Source organism: Tursiops truncatus, chromosome 2, assembly GCF_011762595.2.
Source record: "Tursiops truncatus isolate mTurTru1 chromosome 2, mTurTru1.mat.Y, whole genome shotgun sequence".
Classification (NCBI taxonomy): domain Eukaryota; kingdom Metazoa; phylum Chordata; class Mammalia; order Artiodactyla; family Delphinidae; genus Tursiops; species Tursiops truncatus.
The window spans coordinates 33,923,974-33,949,890 of NC_047035.1; the positions used below are offsets into that span (position 1 = coordinate 33,923,974).

The 25,917-nt window shown below is 38.5% G+C and overlaps 1 protein-coding gene and 1 pseudogene across 4 annotated transcripts in view; one reads left to right on the plus strand and one right to left on the minus strand.

Moving 5' to 3' along the window:
- RAD51B (RAD51 paralog B) overlaps positions 1–25,917 on the minus strand; it is a 688,762-nt gene that overhangs the window by 383,501 nt on the left and 279,344 nt on the right. The window lies entirely within an intron of this gene.
- LOC101316257 (large ribosomal subunit protein uL6-like) lies at positions 10,482–11,017 on the plus strand (annotated as a pseudogene).

The window sequence follows — 25,917 nt, forward strand, 5'->3', positions numbered from 1 at the left end:
TTTTCTCTTCTGACCAAGATGGAGTAACAGGATCAAATTTACCCTACCACCTAAAACAACCAAAAAAACATTTTTAAGACAAAACATATGAAACAACTTTTTTTCCCCAAGATACTGGACATCAGGTAATGAAAGACAGTGATCCCTTAGAGATGGAAAAAATGAGCAGTGCTCTATGACTGCCCCAGCTTACTAATAATTTCTAGGCTGTGATGCAGGGAGAGGAAACCCAGATGGAGTCCACTCAAGTTGAGGAGATGGAACCTAGGACCTGGGAAGAACAAGGCAGCTAGAATTCACATGAGAGATCTGTGGAGTCTCCCTCAAATACTCAGCAGAGTACTGATTAGTACATGCATGTGAGGAAATTACTTGAGGCTGGAGAAAGAAAGATTTGATGGAAGTAAAGAGAAGAGCCTGGCACTCACACAAAGCCAGGAGTAATGCCTGTCTTCATCAACCAGAATGGAAATGTCATAAATCATGGAGCACTGAGTACAGTATACAGAAGGATCTTGCCTTGATAGTGGAGAATAATTATCTTTAAACCAAATGGTTCTGGTCCTGCCAAAAAAACCCACAAAAAACTTAAAAGCAATATCCAAAAGGATCAAACTGTTTCCAAATAATTCAACTACATCCCAAAACAAAGCTTAATATTTATAGGAGTACAAAAATATACAGCACCCAAGAAGGTAAAATTCACAATGTACTCAAGAAGGTAAAATTCACAATGTCTGGCATCCAATCAAATATAACCAGACATAGATAGAAGCAGCAAAGTGAGACCCATAATAAGGAGAAAACTCAATCACTGAAATGGACTCAGAACTGACACAGATGCTAGAATGAGTAGACAACGATATTAAAATAGTTATTATAACTATATTCTATATGTTTGAAAAGTTAGAGATAGCAAAAAGACCCAAAATCAAACTTTTAGAGATAAACACTACAATATATGAGATGACAAATACACTGGATGGAATTAATGGTAGGTTACACATTGGAGAACTTGAAGACACAAGTTGTGAAGACACAACAATAGAAACTAAGTAAACATAGAAATAGACAAAAACAATTAATGAACTTGAAGCTACAGCAATAGAAACTATCTAAAATGAAACAGAAAACAATCAGCCAAATGAAAAGAGCATCAGTGAGCTACTGGGTGGTGGGGGACAACTTCAGGTGATTTACTATATGTGTAATAGGAGTCTCCAAGGAGGAGGATAGAAGAAAAAACTTTTGAAAAAATAATGGTCAGGATTTCCCCAAATTTGGTGAAAACTATAACTCTTCATATGAAAAAGCTCAACAAATCACAAGCATAAAAAACATGAGAAAATTACATGAAGGTACATCATAATTAAGTTTCTCAAAACCAGTGAAAGGAAAAAACCTTAAAAGGAACAAGAGAAAAAGATGCTTTATATATACAGAGAAACAAAGATAAGTGCAGTTTCTAGCTGGAAACAATGAAAATAGAAATACAGTAGCGCAACTTCAAAAACCTGAAAGAAAAAACTGTCAACCGAGAATTCTATTCCCAGCAAAACTATCTTCCAAAAAACAAAGGTAAAATAAGGAGCTCTTTAGACATACAAAAGCTGAAAAAATTCATCACCAGCTTACCTACACTACAAGAAATAATACAGTAAGTCCTTTAGGCAGAAGGAAAATAACATCAGATGGAAATCTGGATCTATACAAAGGAATAAAGAACAATGGAAATGGTACCTAGTAGGTAAATATATATGATATTTTATTATTTAAATATATTTCAAAGACAACTGGCTGCTTAAACGAAACTTTATTGTGTGATTCATAACATGTATAACGTGTATAAGTAAAATATATGACAACTACTATACAGCTACTGTAACATTCTTATACTATATGTGAAGTGGCATAATAGCAGTTAAAGATAGGCTGTGATAAGTTAAAGATGTACACTATAAATTCCAAAACAACTAAATAAAGTTATAGCTAACAAGACAATCAAAGATGTAAAATGGGATCATAAAAAATACTTAATCCAAAGGAAGACAGGATACAAGGTTAATGTATGAAAGTCAATTGCTTCCTTATATACCAGCAATGAACAATTAGAATTTGAAATTAGAAACACAACACCACTTATCTTGGCACAGAGAGACAGAGAGACAGAGAAAGAGAGAGAAATACTTAGGTGTAAACCTAATAAAGTATATACAAATCTATAGGAGGAAACTATAAAACTCTGATGAAAGAACTCAAAGAAGATCTAAATAAGTGGAGAGATATTCCGTGGATAGGAAGACCCAATATTCTCAAAATGTTGATTCTTCCCAACTCGATCTATAGATTCAATGCAATCCCAATAAAAATCCCAATAAATTACTTAATGGATATGGACAAACTGATTCTAAAGCTTATATGGAAAGGCAAAAGACCCATAGTAGCCCACACAATATTGAAGAAAGACAAAGATGGAGGACTGAAACTACCCGACTTCAAGACTTACTGTAAAGCTACAGTAATCTAGGGAGTGTGTTTTCAGTAAAGAACGGATAACTAGATCAATGGAAAAGAGTAGAGAGTTCATAACTCACATATAGTTAACTGAATTTTGACAAAGGAGCCAAAGGCAATTCAATGTAGAAGGATCATCTTTTTAACAAATGGTGCTGGAACAACTGGACATCCACATTAAAAAAACAAAAAATAATTTAGACACTTACCTTACACCCTTCACAAAAATTAACTCAAAATGGATGATAGAACTAAATATAAAACACAAAACTATAAAACTCTAGACAATAACATAGGAGAAACGCTAGGTGACTTTGGGCGTGGCCATGAGTTTCTGGATATAACAGCAAAAGCACTCTCCATGAAAGAAAACATTGTCAAGCTGGACTTCATTAAAATTAAAAACTTCTCAGCAAAAGACACTGTTAAGAGAATGAAAAGACAAGCTACAGACTGAAAGAAAATCTTTGTAAAACATGTACTGGATACAGGACTTGTATCCAAAATATACAAGGGACTCAAGGGACTCTAAAAACTCTTAAACAATCTGATTTAAAAATGGGTAAAAGATCTTAATAGACATCTCACCAAATAAGACATACAGATGACAAATAAGTATTTTAAAAGATGCTCAACCTCATATGTCATTAGGGACTTGAAAATTAAAATAATAATGAGATACCACTAAACATCTATTAGAATGGCTAAGATTCAAAGCACCAACATTATTAAATGCCGACAAGCACGTGGAACAACAGGAACTCTACTTCATTGTCGGGGAAATGCAAAAGGGTACAGCCACTTTGGAAGACAGTTTATTTCTTACAAAGCTAAACATGCACCATCCCATAATCTAGCCATTCTACTCTCAGGTATTTATCCATGAAAAAAGAAAGCATACCTCTATTCAATGACTTGTAGTCAAGTGTTCATAGCTTTATTTATAATATTCATATTCATAAATTAAATTCATAAATATTATATTAATAAATTTAATTTAATTTTTAATTTATTAAATTATTTTAATAAATTTTAATATTTTAATAAATTTATTAAATTTAATAAAATTAAATTTTATTAAATTAATTAAATTAAATAAATTTAATAAAATTTAATATTTTAATAAATTATTTAATAAATTAAATTATTAAATAATTAAATTTATTCAATTTAATTTAGTATTTGAATATTAATAAATAAATTAAATTCATATAATATTCATAAACTGGAAAGAACCCAAAATATCCATCAATAGGTGACTGGATAAGTAAATTGTGTTATATGCATACAATGGAATACTACTTAACAATAAAAACCAATAAAATAATGATAGATGCAACACCATGGACGAATCTCAAAATAATTAAGCTGAGTGAAAAAGCTAGACCAAAGAGAGTTTACCCTGTATGATTCTATTTATATAAGACTCTAGAAAATGCAAACTAATCTATAGTGACAAAAACAGATGAGTGGTTTGCTTGAGGAGGGTAAGGTGGGGAAGGATGAGAGAGGTGGACTAAAACAGCTACATAGAAACTTTTGGGGATGATGGACATGTTCATTATCTTGATTGTGGTGATGATTTCATGGGTGTATACATATGTTAAAACTTATCAAATTGTATTAAATATGTGCTCTTTATTGGATGTCAATTATGACTCAATAAAGCTGTTAAAAAATTTTAGGCTCCCATTTTTAGTCTCCTGTTTGACTCTTTAGCCACAGTAATTCCTTCCTGTTGTGTTGTCTTTCTCTACAATAGTCAGTTGTTTAAAATATAAAGTACTTCCTCATTCACCATTAAATTTAATGAAAACCTAATGTATGTAAGTCAGTGGACTGGGCAATTGAAGGGGATACAATTGGACAATACAGGGATAGATGTCAGGTGACAAGGGATAAGCAATACTGATGATGATGAAGTGTAGTTAATTTTACCAGAGTATAAAAAGCAGAGAATGATTAAACAGGAAGGTAAATTTTAGGTCACGAAGAACTCTTCCAGAAAGTCTTAAAAAATGGTAAGGTTAATATGTCAGAATTTCACGAATACAGAAGAAGTCAAACACAAGTTCTTAAAGTTAAATTCTTCTATAATGTTCTCATTTATTAAACTGCAATATATTAAATCTCAAGGAAAGGAAATAATATTAGGGAGGAGCTAATTCTAAACACTGGATTATAGGACACATTTACTCATAGTATGTCTTCTGTGTGAAAATTATGGAAACAATTTAGTCCCAGTACCATCGAATTGAACTACTTCTCCTGAGTTTATAGACTTCAGTTGATTGTTCTAAAATTTATCAGCTTTGGCACTCTCCCCTCAAGGGCCAGGAATCTCTGGCTGTTATGCCTCAAGTGGAATAAGTCTCCTGGAGAAATTCTTTTGCTACCACAACTATTTCAGTGTGGTTCTAAGTGGTGAGTCCCAATGCTTGCCAAATTCCTCTGGTTTGATCCCATCTGGATGAACCCAAAATATAGCAAAATAGCACCTTCTACTTCCTGGTCATATTCAATTATCCAATATTCCTCCAAACTGACGCCTACTTTTATCTTTAAGAAACTGCTGGCCTAAGGCTCTTAACCTAATATATAACAGTGGGTAGGAACAGGCACAAGGAATATCCACTCCACTCTCCACCACTGCTGCACTCTTTAACTTTCACCTTACTGAAAAAGCGACCAAGGAAAGAAAAGTCTATGTATCTAACCATAGTTATGGACCAAATTACATGAACTTGAAAGTGCCTTAGCAAGTAAGGGTTCCATAAGGAGGAAAGCACATAGTGCCTCTTTCTACTTGCACTTAACTTCTGTCTAAAATCTAAGCCAAAGCTCTTTCTCCCAAGCCCTCTCATTATTAGAGAAGCGAAATTTTTTCTGTCTAGTTTCTCAAGGTCCTTCCATCCACTTTAAGCTTAAGTGCATTCCAGTCAGCCAACGACATCTATGCAATCTGAGAGGCCCACAACTGAAATTCCCCTGAATCACTCCTGAAGCTTCCAAACTTTCTTTTGTTGCTTCTGGCCTTCGCTAATTCAATCTTAGCTTCTGTTTCCTAACTCATTCCTCCTCCCCATGCTATTGGGTTCAACAACGTAGTTCTACTTCCTTTTAACAGAACAATCTTGGGCCCTTTTATGATGAACACAAGATAACTTCAACCTATACTCCAAACAGGTACATATAATTTCACATCGAAGCTGTTCATCACACAAAGAGTTTCAGAATAACACTAAATATCTCAAGCTTCTCAAAAATATGAATTTAACATTCTATGTAGATTATATTCTAGATTTATATCCTAGTGTTTAGCTAAATGAAAACCAGGGGCCAAGCCTAAGTATACTCCAGATGTCTTCCTAGGGTGAGTTCAACATGTACAAAAATTTTTGGACAAGATACACTGTAGCTAAGTACAGATGAAAGCTATAAAGAAAAGGGAAATGCATGAATCACTGTCATGGTATAAATAACTTTCAGGAATTCATTTCCGGACAACTCACTCCATTCATATTTTAATGCTAAATTTAGGAGAATACTATTGAATAAGAACGGCTCAGAATAGCTAATTATAAAATACCTTTCTTTTTTTTTTTGCGGTACACGGGCCTCTCACTGTTGTGGCCTCTCCCGTTGCGGAGCACAGGCTCAGGACGCGCAGGCTTAGCGGCCACGGCTCACGGGCCCAGCCGCTCCGCGGCATGTGGGATCTTCCCAGACCGGGGCACGAACCCGTGTCCCCTGCATCGGCAGGCGGACTCTCAACCACTGCGCCACCAGGGAAGCCCGAAAATATCTATTTTAAATTATTATTTATATATATGAGATAATATTTCCTATGATCAGTAGATTTTTTATAATAATAATTTGTTGAACACAATATGTATAACAGGCACATTATATAGATCATATAGTGCAATACTCATAATAACCCTAAAGTATTATTATTATTATTCCCATATCACAGACGAAGAAACAGAGTCCCTAAAAGCTTTAGTTACTTGCCCAATTTACCCTGCCAGTAGATGGCAGAACAAGATATTCAAACCAAAATATCTCTGGCTCCAAAACCTCTGCCCTTTCCAGTAAGATGCACTTCCTGACTGTTGAAGTAGCTATTATTAGTCTAGTGCTTTGGAAAATTCCTGACACATGGAGTCTGGAGTAGTATGGTGGAAAAACACTTGTGAGCCTAAGCTCTGGCAGGTATGTGACCTTGGCCTAATCCTGTTACTTTTGTAGGCTCTTTTTTCATCTATAAAATTAAGCTTGGGTAGTTAACATCTAAGGACCCTTCCAGTACTAATGCTTTATCAAACTATGATTCTATGAATTATAGACAATGCAAAAAATGTGGAGTGGGAGAAAGGATGAGTGACAGAAGGGTTAACTGGGCATTAGAAACAATATAGCCAAGTAAGTCCAGGATTGAGATAAAACAGAATTGAAAAAAAAAATGGCTTTGTAGTATTTTATTCCCAACATGAATAAAAAGACTTTATATAGTACCTATAAAGTTAAACAGGATCCTATCACCAAAGAATTTTATCAAATAGACTCGTCTATTTGAATTTAACATCAATTAAAATTTAAGTTCTTTGAAATAAAATACAAAATTCATACAGATAGGAGAAACCATCAGACAAACCCAAACACAGACACACTTTGAGTTCTTTTTCACCAGGCTCTGAGAACTATGTGAGATTCCTCTTATATAAACAGGAGTGTGTCGTGCCACAACTACTGAAGCCCATGCGCCTAGAGCCCATGCTCTGCAACAAGAGAAACCACCGCAATAAGAAGCCCGCGCACTGCAACAAAGAGTAGCTCCCACTTGTTGCAACTAGAGAAAGCCCGCGTGCAGCAACGAAGACCCAACGCAGCCAAAAACAAATATAGATAAATAAATAAATTTATTTTAAAAAAACAGGAGTGTGGGTTGGCACTGCTAGGTAGAAGGCAAGATAGTTGATGCAGTTTCCAGAAATAGGGGCAGAGAACAACCCACTGTACCTAAAAAGGCTCTCTTCATCAGCCAAAAACAATGACTGGGTGGGAGTTTTGTTCTGCTTTCAATATTCAGGCCAGCAAGGTCAGTCTGTGCACACTGGAATGATTTAAAACCTTTATAATAACATGGCTTCTCCTTATATTCAGCCAAGATTCTTCAAGCAGATTTCCTGATTCTTGCTCAGCTTTCTAATATGATGAGAACCAAGTGTCTCTTTGTTCGGTTACCATCACTAAAAGCCAATACGAGATGTATGCAGACAAGCTCCATGGGAAAACCTCACAAGCCAGAGGTGAAAGGACTCCAAAGCTAGCTCTCCAACTAGAGGCCGGATGGACAGCAAATGACCAAGAGCTCTCTGGGCCTTGGGAGACCTAATAGCTTGGGATATACTGTCAGAGATGAGAAGGGGTCAAGTTTCTAGGCTTGTAAGCTCTGGTTATCCATCTTTAGCTCTCCCAATAGATAAATACGTTTTATGTGGAAAAAAGAAAAAAAAAGAAGAAGATGAGCAGCCTGGCAAAAGAACCTAAGACAAACCAAATCTTCCACAGGACGCTCTCAGACTAAAAGGCTGAGGAATGTAGAGTGGGGAAAAACTCCCCAAAGAGGGAGGAGAGGGAAAAAAATTAAAGCCATCAGTTCTGACATGTGCCAAGGAAGGAGAGTGAGAACACTCCTCAAACTGCCTATAAACCAGGTAAAAGTGACTGTTGGCTCGGACAGAGTCCACACACCCTAACAACGCCCCACTGCTAAGGCCACCACCCCTGGGCCTCCACTGGAAATTGCAGCTGCTTTCCACAGCCCGGAAAGCAACAGGCAGAATATAGTGACAGCTGGAAGGAAGGGGATTAGGTGAGGACTTGGCATAAATAGGAGTGCAGCCAAAATGCACAAATATGAAGGGAGAGCGACAATTTTCCTGTGTGGTTTGTGTGTGTGGTATGGGGGGAGCTCAAAAGAAGAGTGAGCCAAAGTTCTGGCCTTGATTGCCTGGAGGCTTTGGCAGTCTCAGCCTTCCTCATGGCAGACGGGCCAGGAAATGAAGCTTTCAGCTGTCTGCTTCAATGTTCTCCTCACTGTCACCATTTTCGTGTTCGGCCCCTGGTTCATTTGCATTTTCTTCTTCTTTTGGGGATTAGCGCATATGGGTAGACAAAATCCATTTTGGTTACTCAAGACTGTCATTTCCTCCCACACCTTACTTGTCAACTAAGAACGTCAAGAACATGAAATCCTGCCAGAGTACAAAACAAACTATAGAATTAGATGATCTGCAAGGGGCCTTTGAGACCTTCTAATCCAGCCGGATTTTACAGATGGGGAAACTTAAGAGTAGCAAAGGGAAGTAAGGTGATCTGCTGAAATCATACTAATATTTAGAGAGTAGCAAAGTCAGGACAAATATCCAGCTCTCCCATTCCCATCCAGCCAGTGCCCTGTCCAAAAAAATCAATGTTCCTTTAGGACTCTATCTCAGACAAAATACTACTATTCCCCCACCGAACCCTTTTTAAATGAGGACTTGATAAGAACTGCCTCCTATTCTCTCTCTGTTTCCTCATCAAACACTCACAGATAAGTTTGGTAAATAATTATCCAAAGTGTTAGGTCTTAAGGAAAAGAAAGAGACTTGGAGACTCATATAACTAACAGCACTCAGAGAAAAGACTCAACCTAAAACCAAGCAGAATGCTTTTATTTCCTTTGTTTTAGGAGACAGATCCGAAAAAAAAAACAAATGGGACCTAATTAAACTTAAAAGCTTTTGCACAGCAAAGGAAACCATCAACAAAACAAAAAGAGAACCTACTGAATGGGAGAAAATATTTGAAAATGATACGACTGATAAGGGATTAATATCCAACATATATAAACAGCTCACACAACTCAACATAAAAAAAAAAAAAAACCCATACAACCCAATTTAAAAATGGGCAGAAGACCTGAATAGACATTTTTCCGAAGAGGAAATGCAGGTGGCCAAGAGGCACATGAAAAGATGGTCAACACTGTTAATCATCAGGGAAATGCAAATCAAAACCACAATGAGTTATCCCTCACAACTGTAAGAATGGCCATCATCAAAAAGAACACAAGGAACAAACGTTGGCGAGGATGCGGAGAAAAGGGATCCCTCGTACACTGTTGGGAATGTAAATTGGTGTGGCCACTGTGGAAAACAGAATGGAAGTTTCTCAAAAAACTAAAAATAGAACTACCATATGACCCAGCAATTCCACTCCTGGGTATATACCTGAAAACAAAACAAAACAAAACAAACAAACAAACAAAAATCCCACTAATTCGAAAAAATACATGCACCTCTATGCTCATAGTAGCATTATTTACAATTGCCAAGATATGGAAGCAACCTAAGTGTCCATCAAACAGATGAGTGGATAAAGAAGATGTGGTATGTATGTATGTATGTGTGTGTGTGTGTATGTATATATATATACATATAAATACATACATATATATATAATGGAATTTTTCCCTTTTTGCCAAAAGAAATAATTTCTGATATTGAGAAATATCACATTCTCAGGAAAAGGTAACCAACCTTTAAGGGCTTAAAAGATTCCTACTCTGAAAAGGAGTTTATGAGTGTGGAGAGATAGGTGGAAATATGGCCCCTTGGCATCCACAGGGGATTGGTTCCAGGACACCCCGCATAGACAGCAAAATCCTCGGATGCTCAAGTCCCCTACATAAAATGCCCCAGTACAGTCGGCTCTCTGTATCCACAGGTTCCACATCCATGGATATGCAGGGCCCACTGTATATTGGTTTATACGTAAGGTCATAACAAAGCAATCTCAAATTGTGGTTTCTTCCACTAAAAATTTTCTTTTCAGTACTATGGAAATCATGTTAAAATATGACATTAAAAAATGAAAACAAAAATACCTCACCTCCCTTTGCTGCATCTACTGCAAGAATGAAGACAGTTCTCAACAATCAGACTGTCGACATTCTGGAAATGTCAACATCGCCCTGAAGGGATGCATAGTTACTGTGAAGGGCCCCAGAGGAACCCTGCGGAGGGACTTCAATCACATCAATGTAGATGTCAGTCCCCTTGGAAGGAAAAAGAAGAGGCTCTGGGTTGACATACAGTGGGGAAACAAAGGACTGGCCACGATGGGCACTATCTGTAGTTGTGTAAAGAACACGAGCAAGGGCGTTACACTGGGGGTCATTACAAGGTGAAGTCTATGTGTGCTCACCTCCCCATCAATATCCTCATTCAGAATAGGTCTCTCGTTGAACTCTAAAATGTCCTGGGTGGAAAAAACATCCACAGGGTATCTCAAGCCCAGAAAGATGAGTTAATTCTTGAAGGAAACTATATTGAACTGTGTCAAATTCAGCTGCTTTGATTTAGCAAGTCACAATAGTTAAAAATATCACAAAAATTGGGGGAATGATATCTATGTCTTTTAAAAAGGAATAGTTCAGCAGACTGATGAATAAGATCTAAAAGTTGTCCAGCTATGGAAACAAGATGTTGGATAATTCCTAAGACCTGTTTGTGATATTTTAAAGATGCAATAAATACCCTCTATTTTGGGAAGGGGGGTGGGGCACTGGACACTTCACTAACTAGTTAAATTAGCTAACTTTTCCTTCCTTCTATACATTTTCATTTAACAGATTCTCTAGTGCTTACCCTTTACCAAGTACTATTCAATTCTGGGAATAAGGAAATTAAAGACAGCACTTCTGTCATAAAGGCATGCAAAGTTAACTGGGGGAAACCAAAATGTCAATGGCATGACCAGAGTAGTACTTCCAGTAATAAAGGTTACTTAGAAAGCACATGCGAGGGGTACCAGGCCAGCCTGGGAAGTTCCAGGAAGGCTAATTGAAGAAGGTGACACCTGAGATAAGGATAAAGAAGAATTGGTAGGTTAAAAAAACAAAAGTAATGAGTTCTTGTTTTATTCTTCATGTTTTTTTTTTTTTAAATCTAACATTCTTGTTTCATATGAGAATTTAATCTATTACATAAGACTTTGGAAGGAAAAAAATGACATCATTATTGTTATGTCAAAATATCAAAAAAACTATTTAACAAAAAGTACTGGAACACATTAAATATCAAAAGACAAAGACACACACAAAAAACCCCAAACACGCAACAGTGTACATCAACTATACCTCAATTTAAAAAAAACAGTAATGTTAACGTAACACCCAAACATGAGAGAACGTGGTAACTTTTCAGAGCTGTCACAGGAGCTCATCTATGCATATCTATAAAGAGCACTAACTGTGGGCAAGGCATTGTGCTGGGTGCTGTAGTAGATAAGATAATGAATAAAGATGGTCTCTCTCACAGGGAATTTATCACCTCAATTTACCAGCATGTTTCCTCAGGAGAGAGAAAGGTCTAGAGCAGCAGGTCTCAAACCTTTCCCACCTGGGACCAATTTATACTCTTAAAAACTATTAAGGACTCATAGAGCTTTTATTTATGAGGAATATGTTGACCACATCAGAAGTTAAAACTGATGATCCCAAACTCCCATTCCTTCCTTCCCCTACCCCATCCCTCCTTGGCAACCACAAGTCTGTTATCTATATCTGTGAGTCTGTTTTTGTTTCCTAGATATGTTGATTTGCATCGTATTTTGGATTCCATATATAACTGATATCATATGGTATTTGTCTTTCTCTTTCTGATTTACTTCGCTTAGTATGATAATCCCTAGTTTGGGATTAGCAGCGGCAAATTATTATATATAGTATGGATAAACAACAAGGTCCTACTGTACAGCACAGGGACCTATATTCAATATTCTGTGACAAACCATAATGGAAAAGAATATGAAAAAGAATATATATATGTGTGTGTGTGTATAATGACTCACTCTGCTGTACAGAAGAAATTAAAACAACATTGTAAATCAACTATGCTTCAATAAAATTTTAAAAAACTAAAAGAAAACAAAACTGAATTATTTTTAAGTATTTGCTGATTTGTTTAAAAGTAACACTAATAAACCTATAACCTCAACATAAATAATGTAGTTTTATGAAAAATAGTTGCATTTTCTAAAATGAAAAAATTTAGTGAGACAAGTGCCACTGTTTTACAGTCTTGCCAATCTCTTTAATGTCTGGCTTAATACATTCCAATATCTGGTTCTTCATTAATCTGGCTCTTCATTAAAATATCATACTTCACATGTTCTCTAGAAAACTCCACTGTACACTTGTGAGAAAATGAGAATGAAAAAGGCAAATAATGCCTTAATATTATGATGAAAAAAGTTCACCCTCACAGATCCCTTGAAAGGATCTCTGGGGACCCTCAGGTATCTCATCACATTTTAAGAACCACTGGTCTATGGCAATAAAAGTCATATTCAAAACTGGGTAAATAAAGACTATGAGTTCACGTTTACTCTACCTGAGGTTTTAACTAAGGGGAAATCTTGCAGTAAGGGTTCCCTATCTAGGCCACTAATTCTAAGAGTGGACTTGTTTTCTTGGGACTGAGACAACCCAGGTTGCACGAATGGGTCCACTCTCTCTGGCATTGTGATTAAAGGGCTTGGGCTGGGTGGGTCTTAACACAGTGATGGAGATGACCATATTCCTGCTTTGCTTGGGACAGTCCAGCTTTATTCCCATTGTGCCAGAGTAATTATTAGTAGAGCCCCTTCACTCTCCAAAGTATCCAGTTTGGGCGGTAAGTTACATGGTCACCTTGACAATGCCTTGCACAAGCATTCTTCTTCTTCCCACCTTGTGCACAGGTCTAAAAGAAGCCATGCTGGGTTTGGTTTACATAGTAATATTCCTCTCACCTCTCTCCTAAAAAAAAAAAAAAAGCCAATCATGGGAGAAAATTCCTCCCCATCTCTTGGTTTCTATGTCTTCTTTTCCTTTTTTAAACTGTTGACAGCAACCATTCTCGACAACTCTATACGACAGCATGTGCTGCTTGTTCTCTTGCTATGCACCTAGTTCAGTGTTTGAACTACAGGGTGTCACTTTGCCCAACTATCTCAAATCGGTTGGAATATAACCTATTGATCAAGGGCTACAAATTAACCAGACTGGGTTAACCGCTAGGCCAATAAAACACTAGGCAAAACCTAGCACACAGATTCAACCCATCACCAGAAATGGAGGCAACTCAGTAAGACAAGAGACTTCTTTGAAAAAGTATTAAATCTCCCAGGCCTAATCCTGTGAGCATGGCAGGGGGTATGAAGAGGAATGGAAAAGAAGTGCTGTAAATTCTGAATAGTGAACCTTGAAACTGACGTGAATTTGGCTTTGCATACCCGAGTGGCAGAGAAACCTCAGCAGTTATCCAGTGCTTTTAGAGAGCAGGGTAAAATTATAAGAACATTTTTATGAGTTGTGGCTGGCAAGCCCTAGCCTGTTAAAACTCTTTAAAAACCAATGCCTTGGTGGAGGTAACATTTACTGTTTACTGTAGCTCTGGTTGTTAGGGGTTACTGCTAAGGTCCCAGTTTTCCATGACATCAGCAGCATTCCAAGGGAAGTGTGTGTCAGTGACTTTCAGTAATGACTCCGTTTTCCAAATGTTCAAAGCTTCTGCCAAGCTGCCCTACACCTGCACACCAGCTGAGTTAGAGGAAAAGGAAAAGCAAGATGGATTAAGTGGGATTTTTGTCTGGGTTCCTTAATGAGACTAAAGGCTTCCTTCTTTCAGTGTTTGCTTTGGTGTAATAAATGGATGCCAGTGCCTTTAGGAGTGACATGACTCATCCTTACCTTTTCATAAACCAATCAGACTATCTCTCACAACTTCTCGCTATCATATTCTGGACTAACCTTTCGAGACTTTTCTTCTGCGGGAAAAGTTTAGGGCTTAGTGAGAAGATCAGCACGGCATGCCAACACTCTGGGAGGGATTCCGAGGGAGGCATCTGCTGCTCCCCAAATTAGCAGGAAACAGAAGCAGTGAAGAGACATTACTGCGTAGCTGCTAAAAGGATCACCTGGCTTTCAACGTTTCAAACCAGACGTGTCCTCTCAAGGCAGCAGCAGACCTCATTCCTGAGTCTGTCCTCACCAACACAAGCATCTGGTTAACTTCATCCAAGGGTGCCTACTGCCCACTCAAGAGGCTTGTGACCGGTGCTGTGGCCAATACTAATTGTGCACTTATATAAGACAGACCTTTTTTCCAAAAGGCTTGAAGCATTTTTTTCGGCGTTAAACTCATCAGTGTTCATGACAACCCTCTGAGAGGTGGCAAAATATTAGTTCAGGTGTGAGAAATTGGGGGATGGGGTTGAGGAGAATTGGTCCTCTGCCAAGAGTAAGGCAGGAGGAGATCTCCCAGAGCCCCAGCCCCACACCTTTACGCCTGTGGTAACTGGCCCCTCTCCAGGCTTGCTCCAGTCTGCCCAGGCTAACCTGCTCTTTTGTCGACCGTCAAAAGGGTTGTGGAATACAAAATTCGTTGTTAACGAGGCAAAGCTTGGAAGCTAGCAAAGGAAAACAAGAACAATTTTATGTAAAGACACAGAGGAATATCCTCTTAAGGGTTTTGGTAAGAATGATTTATGCATTCAATATCTGCTTCTATGAATGACACAAGGTAGAAGATTCAATCTTTCTGTACCTCAGTTTCCTCACCTATAAAATCTAAATATATATATACATATACATACACACACACACACACACACATATATACCATTAAAAATATCAGAGATGTTTAGAAATTTTAATAATTAATGTTTTAAACTGCATAGAGATCTTTAAGGGGGGGAATCTCTGAAATGCTAAAAGGTGGCCTCTTTTATAATATATTGCACAGTTCTAGAGGAAATTCCTTTAATTACTGCTATATTTGTTCTTAGGAAATAGGAATAAATTCATACACTTTCAAGTGATTCTTAAAATAAAAGCCTCTACAATTTAAAAAAATAATAATCATCTTTATCTTTGCAGAAACAACAAGGATTTTTTTTAAGCTGTAGGGGTGGCATGCTCTGTGGTTTAGGGTAGCCACAGATAACATAATACTCACAAAAATGTCTGTGTCTAGTACGTTCTCTTAGACTTCATTAAAAAGAATTCAAACATGAAAAAATACTAAAGGAATCATTCTCATTCAACCGTAGATTGCCTGTGAAGACTGGAAAACACAAGTTTTTGGTTCAATCCCTGGATTAAACTATAAAAGTCTGTCCAGTGTAATCTCACGTTGAGTCCTGAGCCTGTTTCCTTGAATAATTTTTAAAGAGGGAATTTTACAATTATGGCTTGTTAGCAAGAGACTGAGCTATTACCAATTAGAAAACAAGTCTTTCAATAACCTTTCTGGTACATAGAATGAACAGTTATATCTGAAACTAAATTCCACAAGTCATTTTCATAAATAAGTACATATATAAATTAGGAAGAGGGGGTGTGGCACGGGGTATACCTAAAATGCTTAAATTCTAAGAAAAAAGAATTGAAAAAAAAGAAGTTTCTTTTCTTCCTGAAGATAAAAGATTTAATGAGTGACTAATCCCCCTTAGTAAAGTTCCTTTGGTAATTGCCCTATTCTAAGCCACACTAATTTTGCTAGGAGCCTTTACTGTTAAAAGATGTTGTTTTATGATGTTAAGCTATACACAAAAGCCATGTAACATAATGGCAAAATATGCTTCCGATTTTGTTATGTTACCAACCTATACTTATCCAGAAATTCTAACTGCCAAGTGTCTTTTACCTAACACAGACAGCATCTTTCACCACCCTCCCTTTCCCACATAAAGTAACAACGTCATTAAGAGTGGAAAACTGGGAATAAAAACCTGAGCCCTGGAAAAAAATACTAAATGGGAATCTGCCTCCAACTCTGCAAATTTTCAAACTTGACCTGGCCTCTCGGGTCTGGAAGCTAGACTTCTGCGCCCAGAATATGGCTGGATGAGGAAGGCAGTCTCAATTCACACCCTGAGGGCTAGGAGCAGAACACACACTCCATACAGACCTCTAAAGAGGTTCAGGGGCTTGTGTGACCGAGAAGCCTGTTTTAATTGGCCCTTGGTGATGTCATGCCCATGTCTCCAGGGCCCAGGAAATGCACCATGACTAAAGGAGCGCCTCATTTGTGAATACACATTCCATCTCAGAGGAGCAGCAGCAGGCAGAGTTTCAAGGCAACGAAGACCCAGTTAGAGAATGCCAGCCAGTCAGCCGCGCACAGAGGGCCTTCAGTTGTCCTGAAATAGACTGCTCTTGTTCACTGCCTCGGAAAACCCTACAACTACCTGTATCCCTGTGGCCTGTGTAGGATAGTAGCCCTAAAACTGGGTTGTTTTGTCTTTTTTTTTTTTTTTTTTTTGCTGTGTTGGGTCTTCGCTGCTGCATGCAGGCTTTCTCTAGTTGTGGCGATTCTTCGTTGGGGCTATTCTTCGTTGAGGTGCGCGGGCTTCTCATTGCAGTGGCTTCTCTTGTTGAGGAACACGGGCTCTAAGCACATGGGCTTCAGTAGCTGTGGCTCGTGGGCTCTAGAGCGCAGGCTCAGCAGTTGTGGCACACAGGCTTAGTTGCTCTGTGGCATGTAGTATCTTCCCGGACCAGGGCTTGAACCCGTGTCCCCTGCACTGGCAGGCAGATTCTTAACCACTGCACCACCAGGGAAGTCCCTAGGGTTGTTTTGTCTTTTAAGTTACTCTCTTTAGGGAAAGAAGGATGGTCACTGTAATAGGGCACACATCCTTCCAGATTTCTATCAGCAAACCTTCTCTGTAAAGGACAAGATGATACAAATGGCCATATGGTCTCTGTTGAAACACTCATTTCTGCCCTTGCCGTGCAAAAACAGCCATAGACGATACATAAATGAATAAACATGGCTGGGTTGCAATAACATGTGATTTACAAAAACAGGCAGCAGGCTGATTTGGCTCACTGGCTGTGGTCTGCTGACCTCTGTATTAAAGAGTGGACCACTCCTTCCTCTGCCACATACTCAGACCAAAGTACTCTCAAATAAGGGTGCAGTTACAGGAAAGGATGTGAAGGAGTTTCCACAATATACCTGTGATAGCTACCCTATCTAGAACCTAAACACAGTTTACAGAGAGGCAATCTAGCCCATGGTTTCAGAACGTAAGCTCTGCAGTCAAATGACTAGGTTACAAATTCTGACTTTGCTACTTCTGCATTTAAAGCCTTGGACAAGGTATATTATTCCTATGAGCCTTGGTTCCTTCATCTGCAAAATTGGGTTCCAAACTGTTCCTATTCAATAGGGTTAATATGAAACTTCAATGAGATAATATATGAATAAAGCTTAGCCTAGTGCCTAGGATATTGGAATGCCCAATAATTACCTGACACTATTGCTAGATTTTTTTCTAAGCAACCATAATTACTACTCTTGATTGCAGCAGGCCAAAGTGAAGAGGCAGGTTACCACAAACGCTAGTACACGGTGAATTTCTTTCCAATTCCATTCATATCTATTAATGCTATCATCATCTTTAGTAGCTGCATAGAATTTCACAGGGAATGCACCATAACTGGACCAAATGCCAATTGTTCAACATCCGTTTGCTGTCTTCTTGCTATTATAAACAACAGTATGATAAACATCTTTAAACATGCACCTGTGAACACTTCGAATTCTGTTCCTTGGGGCAAAAAGGTTTGCACGTTTTAAAGAACTTGAAATTATTCTGCAAATTGGCTCTCCAGAAAAGTTATACTAATTCCTATTTCCAACAGCACTGAAAGAGAGGATCTGTTTCCTAAGATTCTTGACAATACAACTACTTCGTTTCACCACTAAGACCCAGAGAGGTTAAATGAAAAAACTAAGACCCAGAGAGGTTAAATGACTTGCTTAAATTTAATGAAGAATGCTTAATGTTTCCTTTGGCCTACAACTTTATAAAGCATTTCATAATTATTCTGATAATAGCTAATCTTTCCAGAATCCATATAATTAATTATTATTATTAAAATGCCATTTTATGGTTGAGAGAGCTGGAGCCCAGAAGTTGACTTAGGGTAGCCAAAGTTCTCCAGATAAGGCAAAGGATACAGAAGAACATGATCAAAATAGAAAAACTTCATCCTATTATCAGGCCATGCCAGGCTCACTATAACATCTCAGGCAAAATTTACTTTTCAATCAGGAAACTATTCTCGGGAACTAATTTAATTTTCCCTTCTCGTGGCAAATAGGTAATCCAGAGACTTTTTTTTTTTCTTTGCTGTTAAAATAAATAAGCCTATAAAACCAAATGTCCTTTTCTCACAAGAAAAACTTAAAACCTCTGAGCTTTTGACAAAACAGTCACAGACCTAGGCATTTGTTAAGGCTATTTTCTTCACTCTACCTATTATCTTGCTTTTTTTCTTCTTAACACTTACCACAATTTGAAATATATTAGTTATTTGTCTGTAACAACTAAGTTCCATTAAAACAGGAACTTGCTTACTAGTCTTAGTCTTGTTTATTATCTTTTCAGTACCTAGAATACTATGTGGAGCATAGCAAGTAACTGATAAAGATTTACTGGATGTATAAATCCTCCTAGATGCCATCTATGTATTTCCCTGGCTGTACAACCTACAAGGTAGGCAGGCAGGCTTTGGCATTATATATTAATAAGAGTTGTCACTCCCTATTTACAACACTGCAAAAAACAAACAAACAAACAAAAACACCAGAAAACAAAAAAACACCTTCCTAATGGAGAAGAGCAGCCTGTCCCTCACCTGCAGAGTTTGTAGACAATTATATCCCAATCCAACCCCCACTATCAGTGGGACCATGCCACATGCTGTCATACCACGATCTCCCACCTTACCCTTTCACCTAGGAGATGCTGCTACTGTTAGCCCGTGCAAGTGTGTACACTTGTTTTATTTATTTGGTTGGTTTGTCTTCAAAAGAGCCTCCTTGGTGGGTCACTAATTAGACAGAAGTTCTAAAAAACAAATGCACCACCTGTTGACTGTTTTATTGAAAGATGTACTGAATGTCATAGTTGACGACCCAACATCAATTCTGTCTCAAATGACTGATCTAGCCCTATGTGGCCCAATATGGCATCCACTAGCCATATATGGTTGAATTTAAATTAATTTTAACTATTCAGTTCCTCATTGGCACTAGCCACATTTTCATTGCTCAAAAGCTGCCATATGTGGCTAGTGGCTACTGTACTGGACAGCGCAAATACAGAATACTTCCATGACTACAGAAAGTTCTGTTGGACAGCATGGAGTCTAGTCAAACATGGTAATGCCATTCTCCTTGCCTGAAACTGATTTTAAAATGGGCACGTAAGGGGGCGCCTTCAAGATGGCAGAGGAGTAAGACATGGAGATCACCTTCCTCCCCACAAATACATCAAAACTACATCTACATGTGGAACAACTCCTACAGAACACCTACTGAACGCTGGCAGAAGACCTCAGACTTCCCAAAAGGCAGGAAACTCCCCACATACCTGGGCAGGGCAAAAGAAAAAAGGAAAAACAGAGACAAAAGAATAGAGATGGGACCTGCACCTCGGGGAGGGAGCTGTGAAGGAGGAAAAGTTTCCACACACTATGAAGCCCCTTCACTGGCGGAGACAGGGTGGTGGTGGGGGGAAGCTTCGGAGCCACGGAGGAGAGCACGGCAACAGCGGTGCAGAGGGCAAAGCGGAGAGACTCCCGCACAGAGAATTGGTGCCGACCAGCACTCACTAGCCTGAGAGACTTGTCTGCTCACCCACCAGGGTGGGTGGGGGCTGGGAGCTGGGAGCTGGGAGCTGAGGCTCTGGCTTTGGAGGTCAGATCTCAGGGAGAGGACTGGGGTTGGCTGCGTGAACACAGCCTGAAGGGGGCTAGTGTGCCACAGCTAGCCGGGAGGGAGTCTGGGGATAAGTCTGCACCTGCCTAAGAGGCAAGAGACCATTGTTGCGGGGTGCATGAGGACAGGGGATTCAGAACACCGCCCAAACAAGCTCCAGAGATGGGTGCAAGCCACGGCTACCAGAGTGGACCCCAGAGACAGGCATGAAATGCTAGGTCTACTGCTGCAGCCACCAAGAAGCCTGTGTGCAAGCACAGGTCACTATCCACACCTCCCCTCCCAGGAGCCTGGGCAACCCGCCACTGCCAGGGTCCCATGATGCAGGGACATGATGCAGAATACACGGCGCCTCAGGCTGTTACAACATCACGCCAGACTCTGCCACCACAGGCTCGCCTCGCTTTCCGTATTCCTCCCTCCCCTCTGCCTGAGTGAGCCAGAGCCCCTGAATCGGCCGCACCTTTAACTCCCTCCTGTCTGGGCGGGGAACAGATGCCCGCAGGCGACCTACACGCAGAGGCAGGGCCAAATCCAAAGCTGAACCCCGGGAGCTGTGCGAACAAAGAAGAGAAAGGGAAATCTCTCCCAGCAGCCTCAGGAGCAGTGGATTAAAGCTCCACAATCAACTTGATGTACCCTGCATCTGTGGAATACATGAAGAGACAACGAATCACCCCAAAATTGAGGCAGTGGACTTTGGGAGCAACTGTAGACTTGGGATTTGCTTTCTGCATCTAATTTGTTTCTGGTTTTATGTTTACCTTAGTTTAGTATTTAGAGCTTATTATCATTGGTAGATTTGTTTATTTATTCAGTTGCGCTCTTCAATTTTAAATTTATATACGTATTTTTCTTCCTTTTTCTCATTTTGTGAATGTGTATGTGTATGCTTCTTTGTATGATTTTGTCTGTATAGCTCTGCTTCTGCCATTTGTCCTAGGGTTCTGACTGTCCCTTTTTTGTTTTTTCTTTAGTATAGTTTTTAGCGTTTGTTATCATTGGAGTATTTGATTTTTGGTTTGGTTGCTCTCCTCTTTCTTTTTTTAAATTATATTTCATTTTTAACAATTTTTTTCTATTTTAATAACTTTATTTTATTTTATTTATCTTTCTCTCTCTCTCTCTCTCTCTCTCTTTCTCTCTCTTTCTTTTTCTTGCTTTTCTTCTGAGCTGTGTGGCTGACAGGATCTTGGTGCTCTGGTCAGGTGTCCAGCCTGAGTCTCTGAAGTGGGAGACCAAGTTCAGGACACTACTCCACCGGATACCTCCTGGCCCCATGTAATATCAAACGGCGAAAGCTCTCCCAGAGATCTCCATCTGAGCACTAGGACCCAGCTCCACTCAACAACCAAAAAGCTACAGTGTTGGGCACCCTGTGCCAAACAACTAGCAAGAAAGGAACACAAACCCACCATTAGCAGAGAGGCTGCCTAAAATCATAGTGAGGTCAAAAACACCCCAAAACACACCACCGGATGCAGTCCTGCCCACCAGAAAGACAAGATCCAGCCTCATCCACCAGAACACAGGCACCAGTTCCTTCCACCAGGAAGCCTACACAACCCACTGAGCCAACCTTACCCACTGGGGGCAGACACCAAAAACAACGGGAACTACGAACCTGCAGCCTGCGAAACAGAGACCCCAAACACAGTAAGATAAGCAAAATGAGAGGACAGAGAAATACACAGCAGATGAAGGACAAAGGTAAAAACCCACCAGACCAAACAAATGAAGAGGAAATAGGCAGTCTACATGAAAAAGAATTCAGAATAATGATAGTAAACATGATCCAAAATCTTGGAAATAGACTGGAGAAAATACAAGAAATGTTTAACAAGGACCTAGAAGAACGAAACAGCAAACAAACAATGATGAACAACATAATAAATCAAATTTAAAATTCTCTACAAGTAATCAAGAGCAGAAAAACTGAGGCAGAAGAATGGATAAGTGACCTGGGAGATAAAATACTGGCAGTAACTACTGCAGAGCAGAATAGAGAAAAAAGAATGAAAAGAATTGAGGACAGTATCAGAGATATCTGGGACAACATTAAACACACCAACATTCGAATTATAGGGGTCCCAGAAGAAGAAGAGAAAAAGAAAGGGACTGAGAAAATATTTGAAGAGATTATAGTCAAAAACTTCCCTAATATGGGTAAGGAAATAATCAATCAAGTCCAGGAAATAATCAAGTCCAGACACTCCCATACAGAATAAATCCAAGGAGAAACACACCAAGACACATATTAATCAAACTATCAAAAAGTAAATACAAGAAAAAAAAATTACAAGCAGCAAGGGAAAGGCAAAAATTAACATACAAGGGAATCCTCATAAGGTTAACAGCTGATCTTTCAGCAGAAATTCTGCAAGCCAGAAGGGAGTGGCAGGACATATATAAAGTGATGAAAGAGAAAAACCTACAACCAAGATTACTCTACCTAGCAAAGATTTCATTCATATTTGATGGAGAAATTAAAATCTTTACAGATAAGCAAAAGCTAAGAGAATTCAGCAACAACAAACCAGCTCTACAACAAATGCTAAAGGAACTTCTCTAGGCAGGAAACACAAGAGAAGGAAGAGGCGTAGAGAAGGAAAAGTCTTACAAGAACAAACCCGAACCAGCTAAGAAAATGGTAATAGGAACATACATATTGATAACTACCTTAAATGTAAATGGATTAAATCCTCCAACCAAAAGACATAGACAGGCTGAATGGATACAAAAACAAGACCCATACATATGCTGTCTACAAGAGACCCACTGCAGACCTAGGGACACATACAGACTGAAAGTGAGGGGATGGAAAAAGATATTGCATGCAAATGGAAATCAAAAGATAGCTGGAGTAGAAATTCTCATATCAGACAAAATAGACTTTAAAATAAAGACTATTACAATAGACAAAGAAGGACAATACATAATGATCAAGGGATCAACCCAAGAAGAAGATATAACAATTCTAAATACTTATGCACTCAACATGGGAGCACCTCAATACATAAGTAAATTGCTAACAGCCATAAAAGGGGAAATCAACAGTAACACAACCATAGTAGGGGACGTTAACACCCCACTTTCATCAATGGAGACATCATCCAAACTGAAAATAAATAAGGAAACACAAGCTTTAAATGATACATTAAACAAGATGGACTTAATTGATATTTATAGGACATTCCATCCAAAAACAGCAGATTGTACTTTCTTCTCAAGTGCTCATAAACACTCTCCAGGATAGATCATATCTTGGGTCACAAATCAAGCCTTGGTAAATTTAAGAAAACTGAAATTGTATCAAGTATCTTTTCCGACCACAACACTATGAGACAACATATCAATTACAGGAAAAAAAAATCTGTAAAAAATACAAACACATGGAGGCTAAACAATACACTACTAAATAACCAAGAGATCACTGAAGAAATCAAAGAGGAAATCAAAAAATACCTAAAAACAAATGACAATGAAAACAATGACGACCTAACACCTATGGGGTGCAGCAAAAGCAGTTCTAAGAGGTAAGTCTATAGCAGTACAATCCTACATCAAGAAGCAAGAAACATCTCAAATAAACAACCTAACCTTACACCTAAAGCAATCAGAGAAAGAAGAACAAAAAATTCCCAAAGTTAGCAGAAGGAAAGAAATCAAAAAGATCAGATCAGAAATAAATGAAAAAGAAACAAAGGAAACAATAGCAAAGATCAATAAAACTAAAAACTAGTTCTTTGAGCAGATAAGCAAAATTGATAAACCATTAGCCAGACTCATCAAGAGAAAAAGGGAGAAGACCCAAAACAACAGAATTAGAAATGAAAAAGGAGAGGTTAACAACTGAAACTGCAGAAATACAAAGAATCATGAGAGATTACTACAATCAACTCTATGCCAATAAAATGGACAGCCTGGAAGAAATGGACAAATTCTTAGAAAAGCACAACCTTCGGAGACTGAACCAGGAAAAAATAGAAAATATGAACAGACCAATCACAAGCACTGAAATTGAAACTGTGATTAAAAATCTTCCAACAAACAAAAGTCCAGGACCAGATGGCTTCACAGGTGAATTCTATCAAGCATTTAGAGAAGAGCTAACACCTATCCTTCTCAAACTCTTCCAAAATACAGCAGAGGGAGGAATGCTCCCAAACTCATTCTACAAGGTGACCATCACCCTGATACCAAAACCAGAAAAAGATGTCACAAAAAAGGAAAACTACAGGCCAATATCATTGATGAACATAGATGCAAAAATCCTCAACTAAACACTAGCAAACAGAATCCAACAGCGCATTAAAATGATCATACACCATGATCAAGTGGGATTTATCCCAGGAATGCAAGGATTCAATATACGCAAATCAATCAAGGTGATACACCATATTAACAAACTGAAGGAGAAAAACCATATGATCATCTCAATAGATGCAGAAAGAGCTTTCGACAAAATTCAACGCCGATTTATGACAAAAACTCTCCAGAAAGTAGGCATAGAGGAAACTCACCTCAACATAATAAAGGCCATATAGGACAAACCCACAGCCAATATCGTTCTCAACGGTGAAAAACTGAAAGCATTTCCACTAAGATCAGGAACAAGACACGGTTGCCCACTCTCACCACTATTATTCAACATAGTTTTGGAAGTTTTAGCCAAAGCAATCAGAGAAGAAAGGGAAATAAAAGGAATCCAAATTGGAAAAGAAGAAGTAAAACTGTCACTGTTTGCAGATGACATGACATTATACATAGAGAATCCTAAAGATGCCACCAGAAAACTACTAGAGCTAACCAATGAATTTGGTAAAGTTGCAGGAGACAAAATTAATGCACTGAAATCTCTTGCATTCCTATACACTAATGATGAAAAATCTGAAAGAGGAATTAAGGAAACACTCCCATTTACCATTGCAACAAAAAGTATAAAACACCTAGGAATAAACCTACCTAAGGAGACAAAAGACCTGCATGCAGAAAACTATAAGACGCTGATGAAAGAAATTAAAGATGATACAAACACATGGAGAGATATACCATGTTCTTGGATTGGAAGAATCAACATTGTGAAATGACTATACTAACCAAAGCAATCTACAGACTCAATGCAATCCCTATTAAACTACCAATTGCATTTTTCACAGAAGTAGAACAAAAAATTTCACACTTTGTACGGAAACACAAAAGACCCCGAATAGCCAAAGCAATCTTGAGGAAGAAAAACGGAGCTGAAGGAGTCAGGATCTCTGACTTCAGACTATACTACAAAGCTACAGTAATCAACAGTATGGTACTGGCACAAAAACAGAAATATAGATCAATGGAACAGGATAGAAAGCCCAGAGATAAACCCACACACATATGGTCACCTTATCTTTGATAAAGGAGGCAAGACTATACAATGGAGAAAAGACAGCCTGTTCAATAAGTGGTGCTGGGAAAACTGGATAGCTGTATGTAAAAGAATGAAATTAGAACACTCCCTAACACCATAAACAAAAATAAACTCAAAATGGATTGAAGACCTAAATGTAAGGCCAGACACTATAAAACCCTT